The sequence below is a fragment of the Eriocheir sinensis genome, chromosome 11 (genome assembly GCF_024679095.1).
Source record: "Eriocheir sinensis breed Jianghai 21 chromosome 11, ASM2467909v1, whole genome shotgun sequence".
NCBI classification, from domain to species: Eukaryota; Metazoa; Arthropoda; class Malacostraca; order Decapoda; family Varunidae; genus Eriocheir; species Eriocheir sinensis.
The window spans coordinates 2,747,179-2,761,711 of NC_066519.1; positions in this window are offsets into that span (position 1 = coordinate 2,747,179).

Consider the following 14,533-nt stretch of genomic DNA (forward strand, 5'->3'; position numbering starts at 1 on the left):
AGTCTGCTTTCTAAACTGCCCTCTTTCGGATTTTATCCCTCTCTCTGTTCCTTTATCTCCAGTTTCCTTTCCGGCCGTTCTATCTCTGCGGTGGTAGATGGTCACTGTTCTTCCCCTAAACCTGTCAACAGTGGTGTTCCACAGGGCTCTGTCCTATCACCCACTCTCTTCCTGTTATTCATCAATGACCTTCTTTCCATAACAAACTGTCCTGTCCACTCATACGCCGACGACTCCACTCTGCATTATTCAACTTCTTTCAATAGAAGACCATCACAACAGGTAGTACATGACTCCAGACAGGAGGCTGCAGAACGCTTAACCTCAGACCTTGCTATCAGTTCCGATTGGGGTAGAAGGAACCTTGTGTCCTTCAATGCCTCAAAAACTCAATTTCTCCACCTATCAACTCGACACAATCTTCCAAACACCTATCCCCTATTTTTCGACAACACTCAGCTGCCACTCTCTTCAACACTAAATATCCTCGGTCTATCCTTAACTTAAAATCTTAACTGGAAACTTCACACCTTCTCTCTCACTTAATCAGCTTCCTCGAGGTTGGGCGGTCTGTATCGTCTCCGCCAGTTCTTCTTCCCCGCACAGTTGCTATCCATATACAGGGGCCTTGTCTGCCCTCGTATGGAGTATGCATCTCACGTGTGGGGGGGCTCCACTCACACAGCTCTTCTGGACAGAGTGGAGTCTAAGGCTCTTCGTCTCATCAACTCTCCTCCTCCTACTGATAGTCTTCTACCTCTTAAATTCCGTCACGATGTTGCCTCTCTTTCTATCTTCTATCGATATTTTCACGCTGACTGCTCTTCTGAATTTGCTAACTGCATGCCTTCCCCTTGAACCTAACAAAACACTTATGAGAACCCGCCTGATCCCCTTTCCGGCCTATGGAAATCGTTGATATGAGGAGTGGAGGCGTCTGAGAGTACCAACCTTGGTAATCTAGGCCTGAGCATCAACGGTACCAGTGAGTTTACTTATACAAGCTTTAGTAATGATATAAATGCAAACTTAACTAGCCGTGACCCTGTAGCCATTCTTTCTTCTGAGGCCGCCCAGTGTGAAGCAGCCTGGGTCGGCATTTTCAGACGCTTCCGCCTTGCACATCCACTATTTCCTGAGGCCGAAAAGGAGGTTAAGCGGGTTCTCAAGAGTGTGTTTTCAGGTTAGTGGTTCAGAGGAGGAGTCAGACTACCACCAGGGCCACAAAACTATCCCTGGAAATGAATGAATGAAGGAAGGAAGGAAGACGAAGAAGAAAAAAAGATGATGATGATGATGATGATGATGAAGATGAAGACGACGACGACGACGAAAGGAAGAAGACGAAAAGAAGAACAAGAACAAGACACAGAAACATAAGAACAAGATAAAAAAGAACAATAACAGCAACAACACAAACAAGATCAAGAACAATAATGATGATAATAAGAAAAAAATAACAAGAAAAAATCAACAAGAACAACAAGAACAAGAAAAAATCAACAAGAACAATAAGAACAAAAAAAAGCATAACTATACAACAACAACAACAACTACTACTACTACTACTACTACTACTACTACTACTACTACTACTACTACTACTACTACTACTACTACTACTACTACTACTACTACTACTACTACTACTACTACTACTACTACTATTACTACTACTATTACTATTACTATTACTATTACTATTACTATTACTACTACTACTACTACTACTACTACTACTACTACTACTACTACTACCACTACTAATGATAATAAAAATAAACCAACCCATAAGTCTAGCGTCCCTCCCCCAGACATCCTTTTATCCTAATCAAGCCTTCTGGGAACCCCGCAGGAGTTCTCTCAGCCGTAACCGGATCCTTAGGCACTCTAGGACTTCCTGACACACGCTGGGCTCACTCGGTACAATCACTATTTTAAAACAAGCAAGTCGTGTACGTGTTTGTTTGTCGTGTGTTTTCAAGTTCCTATTTTCCTCCCTCTCTGTCTCCCACTCTGTAATCTTCTCTCTCCTCTCTCGTCCTCCTTCTCCTTCTCTCTCTCTCTCTCTCTCTCTCTCTCTCTTACAATAATAAATAAAGAAATGTCTTACAATAATAAATAAAGAAATGAATAAGTTAACCGTGAGCGATCCTCAATAGGCATGTGACCCTGCCACGACAGTATTAGCTGTGTATAAGCACGTGGGAGATGGCACATGGGCGGGGGCTGTGTTGTTGTGCAGAGCGCCATATACCGCCCACCGAAGACAACCTCCCTCCCGGAAAGCCTTAACTTAAACCAAATATCCCAAGCACTTCCTCAACCCTCGTAGACCCAAAACTCCGGCACATCCCGAACCCCTTTAAGAACGTTCTGTAGACACGGGATCAGGTTTCAAAGTCATCTCAAGGTGCTCTGGTACTTTCCCGGCATCACGACCTTCTAGTTACAGCAACCCTAAAGAATCTATCCTCCGTCCTCTGGTCTTACTATGAAAAAAAAAAAAAATTAGTGCGTTCAGTTGAAGCTTGCACCTGGAGCCTAGCGAGAGGTTTGTAAGCTGCTCTGTGATTGGCTGCCGCTCCTCTCACTCACTTAACATTGACACACTCTTTGATTCGACACACCTCTGTATTTTTTGCTCTAACTCGTCTCATATGCAAAATCATTCGTTTTGGTTGGTACCATTATACTCAGCAATGATTGTAGGTCTCACATATTTTTGTCAATTCTCTTTAAACCAAAAATTAAAGAAATTACGGAGTGGTGAAGTAAAAGATGGAGTTATAAATGTTTATACCCCATTTTATTCTTCGCTGATTATTTCATGGAACTGCTAAACGACAGTTCATGAAAATGGTGGCATCTGATGGGGAAAGTTATCCTGAACACGATGGTGTTGTCATATTTTAGATAAAGTGGAAAAGAAGGGAGTTCGGCAGCTTTTTTTTTAACAAGATGTAGCTGTGTCTCAGCGTACGGCCGCGGTGTCGGGGTGACTGGTGAGGCTGCGGCAGGGAGCCTGCGGTTCAGTGCATAAATCTTGTCATTAAATTGTGTATATCGCCTTTATTTTCCATTTTAACATAACTCTGTTAGTGTCATCGTCTTCAGGAAACATTTTTCCTATCACATGACACGGTTTATAATAACATTAGCTTTTTAATTCCATGACATAACTAACACAGAATGAAAAGTGGTATAAACATTCACAACCCAGTATTTCACTTTTACTCGCATTTTCTCATAGGTTTTTAATCAAATGCAGCTGGCTTTCATAATGAACCTAATCCACTATCATTCATTCTACTGTTCAATGGTGAAAGTAACAAATACGTACTATTCGAATATACAAGTAAAACTTAGTGGCTAGGCGAGAGACAGCCTGCTGCATGCCGCTATCCAGTCAGCGACCAGCTTCACATGCCGTCATCAGTGATCGGCTTAAGGCGGTGTCACACTAGTACTTTTTCCGTCAACTTTTTCCGTCGAGCTAAACAAGCTAAAAAGCGTGCATGGATGCGCTCATGGTTGGCTCGTCGGGAAAGAGAAAGTGTGTACCACAGGCTGTTAAAAGAGCTGAGTTTAGAGGATCATGAGACTGAAGAATTGGATCAGGCTGGACAAGAGCCAGTACCACAGACTTCTGGAGTTAGTGACATCTCTTATTGCCAGAAGTGACACCAGGATGAGGAAGGCTGTCACTGCAGGAGAGCGTTTGAGACAGGTTGAAGCCACGCGGAAAGTCTCGGTCTTGGTCTTGGAAATGTAAACAAAGGCGGAAATTTGCAGGCGGAAACGATCCTGATCGTCTGACAAATTCATGCGATAAGTTCATGCGGAACGATGAAAAATCGACGGAAATCGCATTAATCGACGGAAAAAGTGCTAGTGTGACACCGCCTTTACCAGACCAGGTTAGGGGAGTCTTAATAAATTAATAAATAGAAATGTTAGATAATAATGACGTTTCATAACGGTGGCAAGCAAGAGATATGTTCATATGATTATCGTGTTTGGTTCTGGTTCAAGAGAGAGAGAGAGAGAGAGAGAGAGAGAGAGAGAGAGAGAGAGAGAGAGAGAGAGAGAGAGAGAGAGAGAGAGAGAGAGAGAGCGATTTGGATGGATATAATTATGTGTCCATCGCCACCATTATGAAACATCATTATTATCTATCATTGCTTTTTATTAATTTATTGAGACTTCCATAAGCTGGTCTGCCTCACCAGTCACCCCGACGCCGCGGCCGTTACGTCGAGCGCCCCGCTGCCGAGACACAGCTACATCTTGTTATAAAAAGCTGCCGAACTCCCTTCGTTTCCAGTTTATTTAAAATATGACAACACCATCGTGTTCAGGATAACTCTCCCCATCAGATGCCACCATTTTCATGAACTGTCGTTTAGCAGTTCCATGAAATAATCAGCGAAGAATAAAATGGGGTATAAACATTTATAACTCCATCTTTCACTTCACCACTCCGTAATTTCTTTAATTTTTGGTTTACAGAGAATTGACAAACATATGTGAGATCTACAATCATTGCTGAGTATAATGGTACCAACCAAAACGACTGATCTTGCATATGAGACGAGTTAGAGCAAAAAAAAAAAAAAAAAAAAAAAAAAAACAGAGGTGTGTCGCATCAAAGAGTGTGTCAGCGATAAGTGAGTGAGAGGAGCGGCAGCCAATCACAGAGCAGCTTACAAACCTCTCGCTAGGCTCCAGGTGCAAGCTTCAACTGAACGCATTTATTTATAGTTATGCTGCTATGTTATCACGCCCGCCGCTCGCCCTGCTCACACCACACGCACCTCTCGAGTAAGGATGGATTTCAACCCGTGCATCCTGTAGGTGACTTATTTCGTGTCTAGCTTACAGTGCGACCTCTTGTTCTTGTTGTTCTTTTGTTGTTGTTGTTTTTGTTGTTGTTGGTGGTGGTGTTGATGTCCTTTTTCTTCTTGTTCTTCTTGTTCTTCTTTTTTTTCCTTTTTCTTCCTTCTCTTCTTCTCCTTCTTCTTCCCTCTCCTCCTTCTCCTCGTCACCGTAAGGACAAAGAAATCAAACGTATTTAACACTAGTTTGTGGAATTCTCTCTCTCTCTCTCTCTCTCTCTCTCTCTCTCCTCCTCCTCCTCTGTGTGTGTGTGTGTGTGTGTGTGTGTGTGTGTGTGTGTGTGTGTGTGTGGAGGAGGAGGAGGAGGAGGAGGAGGAGAATAATTATTGAACTATTAAAATTTGAAACCTTGGTAAAACCTTTCTCAGAGGCATACGTCACCACGCCTACACGGATGTTCCTACCGCACGCAGCAAGGTCCGGGCCGGGCGGTTTTACGTGGAAGTGCGTCTAGCGGCCTCCAAATGTTGCATTTCTGCTTCAGAGAAGTTTACGGTGGAGGAAGTGGCGCTCGAGCATGTTTCTGAAGGAGTCGATCGCGTTGCACTGGACCACTGAAGGCGGGAGTTTATTCCATGCTCGTACAGTGACGCTGAAGAAAATAAAATGGTGAAATCTGAATTTACTAGTTTACATTTAAGTTTTGTGCCGTTAATTCTCGATCGGAACGCGTCATCGATCATAAACAATTTGGATTTGTCCACATTCGTAAAACCATTGAGTATTTTGAAACATTCGATCAATAATTTTTCTTCTGAGGCGACGTTTCTCAAGAGAGAACAGAACAGCTTTCGGGATGAAAAACTTTCGTCGTAGGGTTTGTTGTGCATGGAGATCATCTTTGTTGCCCGACGTAGAACAGCTTTTGGTTTTGCAATGTCCTTTGCATGGTGGGGAGACCAAAACTGTGCCGCATATTCAAATTGAGGTCTGACTAAACCAGCATTTCCCAACCTGGGGGATATTTCAGGATTCCTGGGAGGAAAGTTAACCCGAGGGAAATATAAACTACTAGCAATTAGTCGACTGGAAAAAAACCTCGTAGAATGCGGATACTAACTTTTCTTCAATGATACTGAAGTAGAAATACATGCTACGATTGCCTTGAGTCAGAGAGAGAGAGAGAGAGAGAGAGAGAGAGAGAGAGAGAGAGAGAGAGTTTGTATGACAGTTGCAGAAGAGCGCGCCGTGTGGAGTTGGTTCCGTACAGACAGCAGCCAGGGGAGGGGGCGGGTGCTGTCACATCACAAGTAAATTTCGTGTTTTGTTTGGTTTCCTCGTCCACATGAAGGGATAATCTGGATGGTTGAACTGGTTAAAGAAGGAAACGACAGAAAAAAGGAAGGTTGGGATTCACAGGACTAGACTAATGTATTATATCTCTTTATTCTTGAATGGAAAGTTTCTGTTAATGAAGCCCTCAACTATATTCGCCTTACTTGCAGTCTATTTCCTCTCACTTTTACTTTCCCCCCTCACTCTGTCTGTCTGTCTGTCTGTCTCTCTCTCTCTCTCAACTTGTTTCTTCCTTTCTTCACGTTTCCTCATTTCTGTCTTCGTTTTATCATCTCTTTCTATTTCCTCTCGCACCCCCCTCCATTTCTCTCCCTCCGTCCCTCCGCCATGGAGAGAAGATTGCTCCCTCTCCCAAGGAAATAAAACACTTTCTCTCTCTCTCTCTCTCTCTCTCTGACTGTCTGTCTGTCTGTCTGTCTGTCTGTCTGTTGGTCGGTCGCTCGGGGTTTTCGGTCTCTCTCTCTCTCTCTCTCTCTCTCTCTCCCCACCACACACACACACACACACACACACACACACACACACACACACACACACTGCGGTAGCTCAGTGGTAGAGCGCTGCGCTGCCAGGCTCAATGGTTTGGCAGGCGGAGGTTCGAGCCCTGCTCAAGCGAATTTTTCCACTGATAAAGGAACGGTTACTGTCACCCCTTGAGCAATGGGGACGGGTGTGTGGTGTATGCAGGTCCCAGCAGTGTTCAGAGATACACTGTAAGGAGCGTGCTAGGGCTGGGAGGGTGCTTGCTGGCGATTGCGAAACCCAGCTGGTGATCAGGCCGTGGTGGCAAATTACACACACACACACACACACACACACACACTATCACGCACCAGGAAAATATCTTGTGTTTGAATATCTTCGTGTCAACTCATGTCTTGAATAAGGGTGTTCTTTGTGGAATGCTGTCCAACTTTCTGAAGCAAGAATCACCCGGTGTCTGCATTCCTCTTCAACTCGCCTTTGTCACCGCAACAAAAAGGGATGGAATAATGCAATGTTCCTGACCCACCTACGGCTCGGGCTACGGCGGTAATGGAAGCTTAGGTAAAGGCCGAGCCAGGCTAGAGCCATAGTTACCTTGGAGACTGCCTCCACGTGGTCCTGCTTGTGGCGATACGGAGGGATTACCCGCCCCCGAGCCCCTTTGGTACCGCAGCTCAGCCGAACAGTCGCCTCCCGTTTCGGCGGGTGCATCAGTGTATTTTGACTATTATTATCTGCCCCGCTCCAAACCAGGGCGAGGGAGGCTGACACATATACCATGGCGGGGATTTCGAGCATTTAAGCCTGCTGTTGGATGGGACGCTCCCAAAGGGGTTTCCTGGGACGCTACTGCACGTGCCCACCTTCGAAAATTCTGATCCAAGCGAATATGGTTCTTCCGGATCACCGGGATCGCTCTAGAAGGTCGTTTGAACGTCACCGGGTGGTAAAGCTGGTGTTGCTCGCAACCAACGAGGTTATGGCCTAGACGCCATAGTCGCGCAGCGATGAAGCCGCGAGCGAGCTCCAGAAACAGTTCGGAGGGGGCCCTGTAGAATTTTGTCATGGATGAAAAACCGTCCTGTCCGCGAGGATACCCTCACCCTTTCAGGTTGGGGCAGTCTTCTGCGAGAAACCCACGAAAATTACCCGGACCACTCCGGTTTAAGGCCAGGCTCCGCCGGTGCGGTAAGCTGTTCCCAGGGAACGGGGCTAGGCACCCATATAAAGTTTTGTCTTGTTGCGAAGATCCGCGTTAAAGCCGATCACACCGCAACCACAGTGCCGCTCTGGGAGTGACTCGGCGCTGCCCGATGTGGCCGGTGCGATCTTTTGCTTGAAAACCCTGATGACTTCCCGGACCCGGAGAGGAAGGAGAGAGGACTTATGGCCCCGTCAAGAGGGCGAGCGGGTACTGGATGTCCCTTTAGGTGTTGAAGGAATTAAAGGGCGGTGTCATCGCTCAACGTGGGTCCATGAAAGGGTTTGGGAACTGTGCGGCCCGAGGCTGTCACGCTTAAAAGTGTCTAGTCCCAGAACCAGCACTCCCTAGGTGCAGCAGGACTGCGATATGCCTGGGAGAGAAGCCGCGAGTACCGCTGAGACTAGGCCTTGTGCAAACCCTCTCCGAGCGGCCAGGGTACATATCCGGCGTAACCACGTTGGAGGAGCACTACCAATCTTTTAACACTCCCTGGTGCAGCTTGACTGCGATAAAGGCATGGGGAGTACCATAAATATGTATGGATAGATGCAGTACTGTCTTATACTGGCCGATCAAGCTCTTAAAACACCATGATCGATACTGCGTGGTGCGGCACCGGGTAACCGTGTTGGAGCACTGGCCTTGCCACCTACTGGGCAGGTGATGGGCTCACGATGCCACTCACGGGTCTATTGACCCGCATTCAACGCGAGAAAGCCGGGCGGTCTAACATCAGTGCGGTTTCGTCTATTTCCTGGCGTGCACCCGGCCGGTGCGTTGTGCCGCGAGAAAGCCTAGCTGGGTTCTCTCTAGGCTAAGGATGTACGATCCTCTGCTATGAGGCGGGGTTCCAGGCCCACATCCCTTGCTTTCCAAGTCGCTTGTAGACTGGGACGGTGGGCTGTAGCAGGGGGATTTTTTTTTGTTGTTGTTGTAGGGGAGGTGGAGACCAAGGTAGAGGTAAAGTTAGGTGCCAACGCTATAGCTGCGCGTGGCACTAGCCCTTGAGCCTGTGGTGGGGAAGAACCCATCACTCCGGGACACATATTCCCAATCTCTCTACGGGTGTGTGATCCCCGAGTGAAGACGCTCAGCTGTAGCTTCGAAACTAAATACGGGGTGTTCTGGAAAGTGTTCTCATTGTGATTCCCACTCAAAATTACTCTAAGAAGCTCCAACTAAACCTAACGTAACCTACCCTGTTCAAGAGTGGGCGCCGCATGCCAGTAGAGAGAGAGGGAATAAGCTCCAGGGACACATTGCCGTTATTCTCTTCCCATTAATACGAGTCTGCCTCATTGTGAAGCAAAATAATCTTAAGAACACTTGATGTACACTGCAGACACTGCCGGAGACGAGGACAGAAACAGAATTACGAGCCACACGAACTACATTACATTAGAATGACGGACAAACTGATGCCGGGCCAAGGGTGTGAAGGAGGGAGCTGGGACGAGAGAACAAGTGGAAACTTGTGTGTAAAAATAATAAACTTCAACACTCACACAAGGAAAATACTTCATTATATTTATCTTAACTCGCAAGGAAAAAAAAAAAAAGAACAGCGCCACCCTTGTTTCGCCATCTTGCCCAGCCTGACCCTGGCGGCCACGATTGACCTTACGAGAGCAAGGAACGTGCGCCGCGGCAGAAGCAAAAAGCTGCCGCCAACACGGTGCCTCCTCACTTAATAAAGGCGGAAAATTTCAAGAGTTGTCAACTGGCCTATAAAATTGTCTTGGCACTCCCTAATTGAAAAACTTTCACGGGCAGACGAGGATGGCCGTTGCACACTGCCTACGTTCGGGCCATTGCGAGGATGTCACGCAAGACGCTGGGAGTAATTGTATTTCGGTACAATTCATCGGTGATACCTCGCCTGGAATACACAATGCAGCTCTGGCCCCCAATTTTTTTTTTTTTACATCTCCGCCTATAGCGCCGGTAAGCTTTCTTCAGGAGCCTGATGGTCTACCCAAGCCCGTTATGGCCCAGGCAATTTTTATAGTGGCGCCAGTTATGCTTGGCTCGTGCTACCCCCCGGAATTATTTTTTTATTCACTTGGACGGTTTCCTCTAGAGTCAGGGTTGATGGGTGGTCTTCAGGACAGCATGTGAGTAATCTTAGGCCACTCGGCGGTGACTGAAAAATCCCAGGTGGTAGAGTGGGGATTCGAATCGACGTTGTCCATGGCGTGATGAACGGGGGGCCCTACACGCTAACCACTCAGCCACCGCCTACCCTCAATATTAAGGACAGGGAATCGCTCGACGGTAGGGTGACCCGCCACGACAATTGTGCCGTCCTTGAGGGCACTGCCGCGCGAAGAACGATTCGAACGACTCAACCTCTTCACGCTGGAAAGACAATTAAGGGGGAATTTAATACAGGTTTTAAAGTGCCTGGACAAGTTCATTAACGTTGACCACGTGAAGCTGTCTTTTAGCTGCAAACTAACCCGAAAACCAGAAATAACAGCCTGCTGACTCAGGTGAGGCAGCGCAGGACGACCATCCGCGGGAGTCTGAGTGTGCAAAGGAGTTGAACCAACTTTCTGGCGCAAGCAGTTATCGAGAAGACGATGACATTACTTTTGCACCCTCTCCCCGTGACCGCTACCCACAATGAAAGTAAAGAAAGGTAAAACATGAACAAATGCGCATGGCCTTAGTATTGTCCGTAATTTATAGTCATGGAGAGTCTAAATAGATAAAGCGCAATGACTCGAGCTGTCACCCACGTCCCCCCACTCCATTCTGTGCCGACGTGTCTAGGGCGGATTGCTGCACAGAGCGTTCTGATACATATAAAGTGCCTCAAAGTTCCTCGAATGTTTACGACCACCCATGCGCATTTGTTCACGTGTTACATTTCTTTTCTTTCATTATGTGTAGCTGAGTAGAATTCATTTGCATCGTCTGCAGCGAGTGTTCGTAAACAAAAGGATGACATGTCTGTCCCCACTATACGTGCCACCTTCCGGGGAGTTCTGGCGAAGGCCACGGGGCAGTGCCGCGTCGTTACCGACGGCCTTAAATAAACCTTAGCTTTGGAGGCCTGGATTGGGGCGTCACCTTGCCACAGGCCGCCGCGCCCACTCTTTCATAATCTTCAAACCCAAGGTGAGGCAAACGCGTCCGGAAAGTTATGCCGGTGACACGTACGTCGCTGGTGTTGAAAATATTCAGGAGAAGTGGCGGCCACAACACACACAGTCCTTCGAGGAGGTGGAATTTCAAAAGGCTGCAGGAGCAGAGTTGTGTTCCCGAAAACATGGTATACAATTTGACAGGCCGTATAAACAACACAGAGTCGCATTACGTCTTTAACATAGGAGACTTCCGAAAAGTATTTGGCAGTGGAGTGTCACAGCGCCAGGACACAGACCGCTGCAGGGCACTGGAAATAGTAGTCGCCAGGCTGGCACAGCTATGATTCACTTTGCTGGCCAGCATAATTTTGTTTTACAGTAAAGGAGACAGAACAAGCCCCTGCCACCTGCCCCCCCCGCCCCCCCACGCTAAGTGCTGCTCCGGATAAAAAAGAAAAAAAAAACTGAGCGACAGGTCTGGGTGGTGAGGTGTCTTGATGCCCCCTCTCGACAGGGTGTGGGTCATGAATGGCGGAAACACAGCTGGAGGGATGCTGTTCAAAGTTTGCCAGTGGAAGGGTTGAGATGCTGGTTAACTCTTACGTGAGGGATTCGGGCAGCACGGCGGTGAGTCCCAATAAATACATCAAATAGATATGACACAAATAAATAATGAATATATAAAACACAACAATAAAAAGATAAAGCTAATAAAATAATGTGTGTGTGTGTGTGTGTGTGTGTGTGTGTGTGTGTGTGTGTGTGTGTGTGTGTTTTCTTTTTTAGCAGCAGCAGCATAGCGGGGGTGTGTGTGTGTGTGTGTGTGCATTGTGACATCAGTTCTTATTCATTATTACTATTACTTCTCCACGCAATGCTTGTCGGGAAAACAAACCACGCGCCTTGAATAATGCATGTCAGGTTAGCAAGGGCGCGGTCGGTCATCAAGGAGTGGCGAAGGGCGTGGGACGGCGGTGGTGGGGTCGGTGTGGGGGGAAGGCGGCTGGGTGCAGGGGACGGCGGCGGCGGGGTGGGGGTGGGGGGGGAGGGAGCTGTGCCAATGATGAACTCTTGCTTTGTGTGTTCTTTCCCTCTTCGTTTCTTCTTTTCTTTTTTCCTTTCTAGATGTCTTTTTCATGTCTCTTTCTCGGGATATTGGTTCTTCTTCTTTCTCCGATTGGTGTCTCCTTGTTTTTATATCCTTGGTGTCTGTTCTCTTCTTTCTCTGATTTTTTTCCTTACTTTTCCTCACGTAGGCTGCATATGCTGTAGCTGCGCGTGGCATCGGTGCTCATCTCCGTCCCGTTGGCCCTTGAGTCTGTGGTGGAAAGGACCCTTAACCCGACCGTCCCGACGCAGGGCCAGTGTGACATCCGGGCTACCACAGTGTGCCTTCCTCAGGTGTTCCCGGGTACCCATTTATCAATCAGCTAGGAAGAAGGGATGAACAGCTGTGTGGGCCGAGATTCGAACTCGGACCCGCGGTTCGTGGTTTTGGACGCTAACCAGGGAGGCGGAGAGCATCATCAGCATCAACAAAAAGGAATCACCGTCATCATCATCTCGCCGCTCGGTTACTCACATTACCCTGGGCCCGCGGCGGCTACTGACCCCGCGACCTGCCCGGCACCGCAGGGGATGGCAGGACAGGACATACCAGGTCAGTTCCTGTTCCATTTTGCATGAGGTCTCGAAAGCTGCCCTCAGTTCCACCCCCGGGCTAACCACGTCCTGCCCCAAGCGGCTATAAACAGGAATAGTACTTGGAAAGCCATCCTGAAAAAATACACCATCTTAAACAGGCCAACAACAGACAGTGGTATCACAAGGTCAGGTCTCTTTGTGGATTCGGCAAACATTCACCCTCCTTCCCTTGCACTTCACATTTATCACCTGACCGGGCGGCCGAGGAGATAAATATCCATTTCGTGGGTATCTGTCAAAGCCTCCCAAAACCTGATCTCACCGCCCTCCCCGCTTACCTACTATACCCCTCCCCACCCCCCTCCGTCCAGGAGGTTGACGTTTTCAATAAATTAAAGAAATTAAGGACGCACAGAGCCACCACGCCCACTGACCTCCCTATCAAAATCTATGAGGAATTTGCCCCTGAACTTGCCACCCCCATTTGCTCCATAATAAATGCTTCATTTGAACAAAACACTTGCCCTAGCGACTGGAAAACTTCCTTTGTCACTCCCATTCCCAAAATTTCCAGCCCACAGTCCCTTAATGACCTAAGGCCAATCGCCATCACGCCCATTTCCAGCCTCATTTGTGAAGATTTTATTTTTAACTGGGCTTATGATGATATTAGTAGCCTCATAGACATCCAACAATTTGGCAACATGAAGCACTCCTCCATCACTCATTGCCTGGTCAGCTTTCTAGATTTCATACACAGCCACCTGGACAAACGAGACACCTCCCTTGCCCATGCTTTTGTCGACTTCAGGAAAGCTTTTGACTTTGTAGACCACACTGTTGTCATTACCAAGGCCATTAAGCTGGGGCTTCACCTTAATTTAATATCGTGGCTGACTGATTTCCTCAGCGCACGCCAGCAAATAGTTCGCTCCCAGGGCTCGGTCTCCACTCCTCTTGAGCTGACGTGTGGCGTCCCGCAAGGCACCAAAATGGGTCCGCTTTGCTTCTTGGTGCTCATTAACAACGCCCTCATGGACACACCGCATCGCTGGAAATATGTTGACGACAGCACCTTGGGCGTCCCCGTCAACAACAGGGATCTTGACTATGCACCTCTTCAAGCGTCGCTCGACAACCTTCAGGCATGGACGGTTGACAACAGTGCCACTATCAACCACACCAAGACCATGGTGATGCACGTTTGCACGTCCAAGAGAGATGTGCCACCTCCGCTGCTGTCTATTGGCTCACACCACCTCCAGGTCGTCCAGTCCACCAAACTACTAGGCATCACTGTGGACTACCAGCTCAACTGGAAGCTCCACGTCTCCAACACCGTCAGAGCAGCCTCCTACAAGCTGTACATGCTGCGTAGACTCAGGACGCTGGGGGCACCAGCTGCTGAGCTGTGCAGTATTTATTCATCATTCATATTGCCAAAGGTAATGTATGCCTCCCCGGCGTGGTCTTCGTCCCTTACCCTCACCCAACAACAGCAGCTTGAGAGGGTTCAAAAGAGGGCATTCAGGATCATTTTAGGCCCTGACTACCGCACCTACGACAATGCCGTGGCCACCCTGAGTCTCCCGAGGCTCTCTGACAGGCACCAGGACGCCCTCAGAAAATTCGGAATCTCCCTGCTTCACCATCCTCGCATTCGCCACCTTCTGCCCCCCGACGCGCCTCCTCCCACCCGCTTCACCAGACACCACAACAAACTCAACCCCTTCAGGGTGCCGCGTACCGACCGTTACAAACGTAGCGCAGTGCCCGCGATGGTGCGGATGATAAACATTGCCCAGTGACAGTCATACCCAAAGGGCCGCGGTGGAGTTTAGCACCTCGCCGCTACCCCTCTAAGTTCCCCCTTCACACCACCCTCCCTCTCTCTTATGTCTCTATTTTTAGC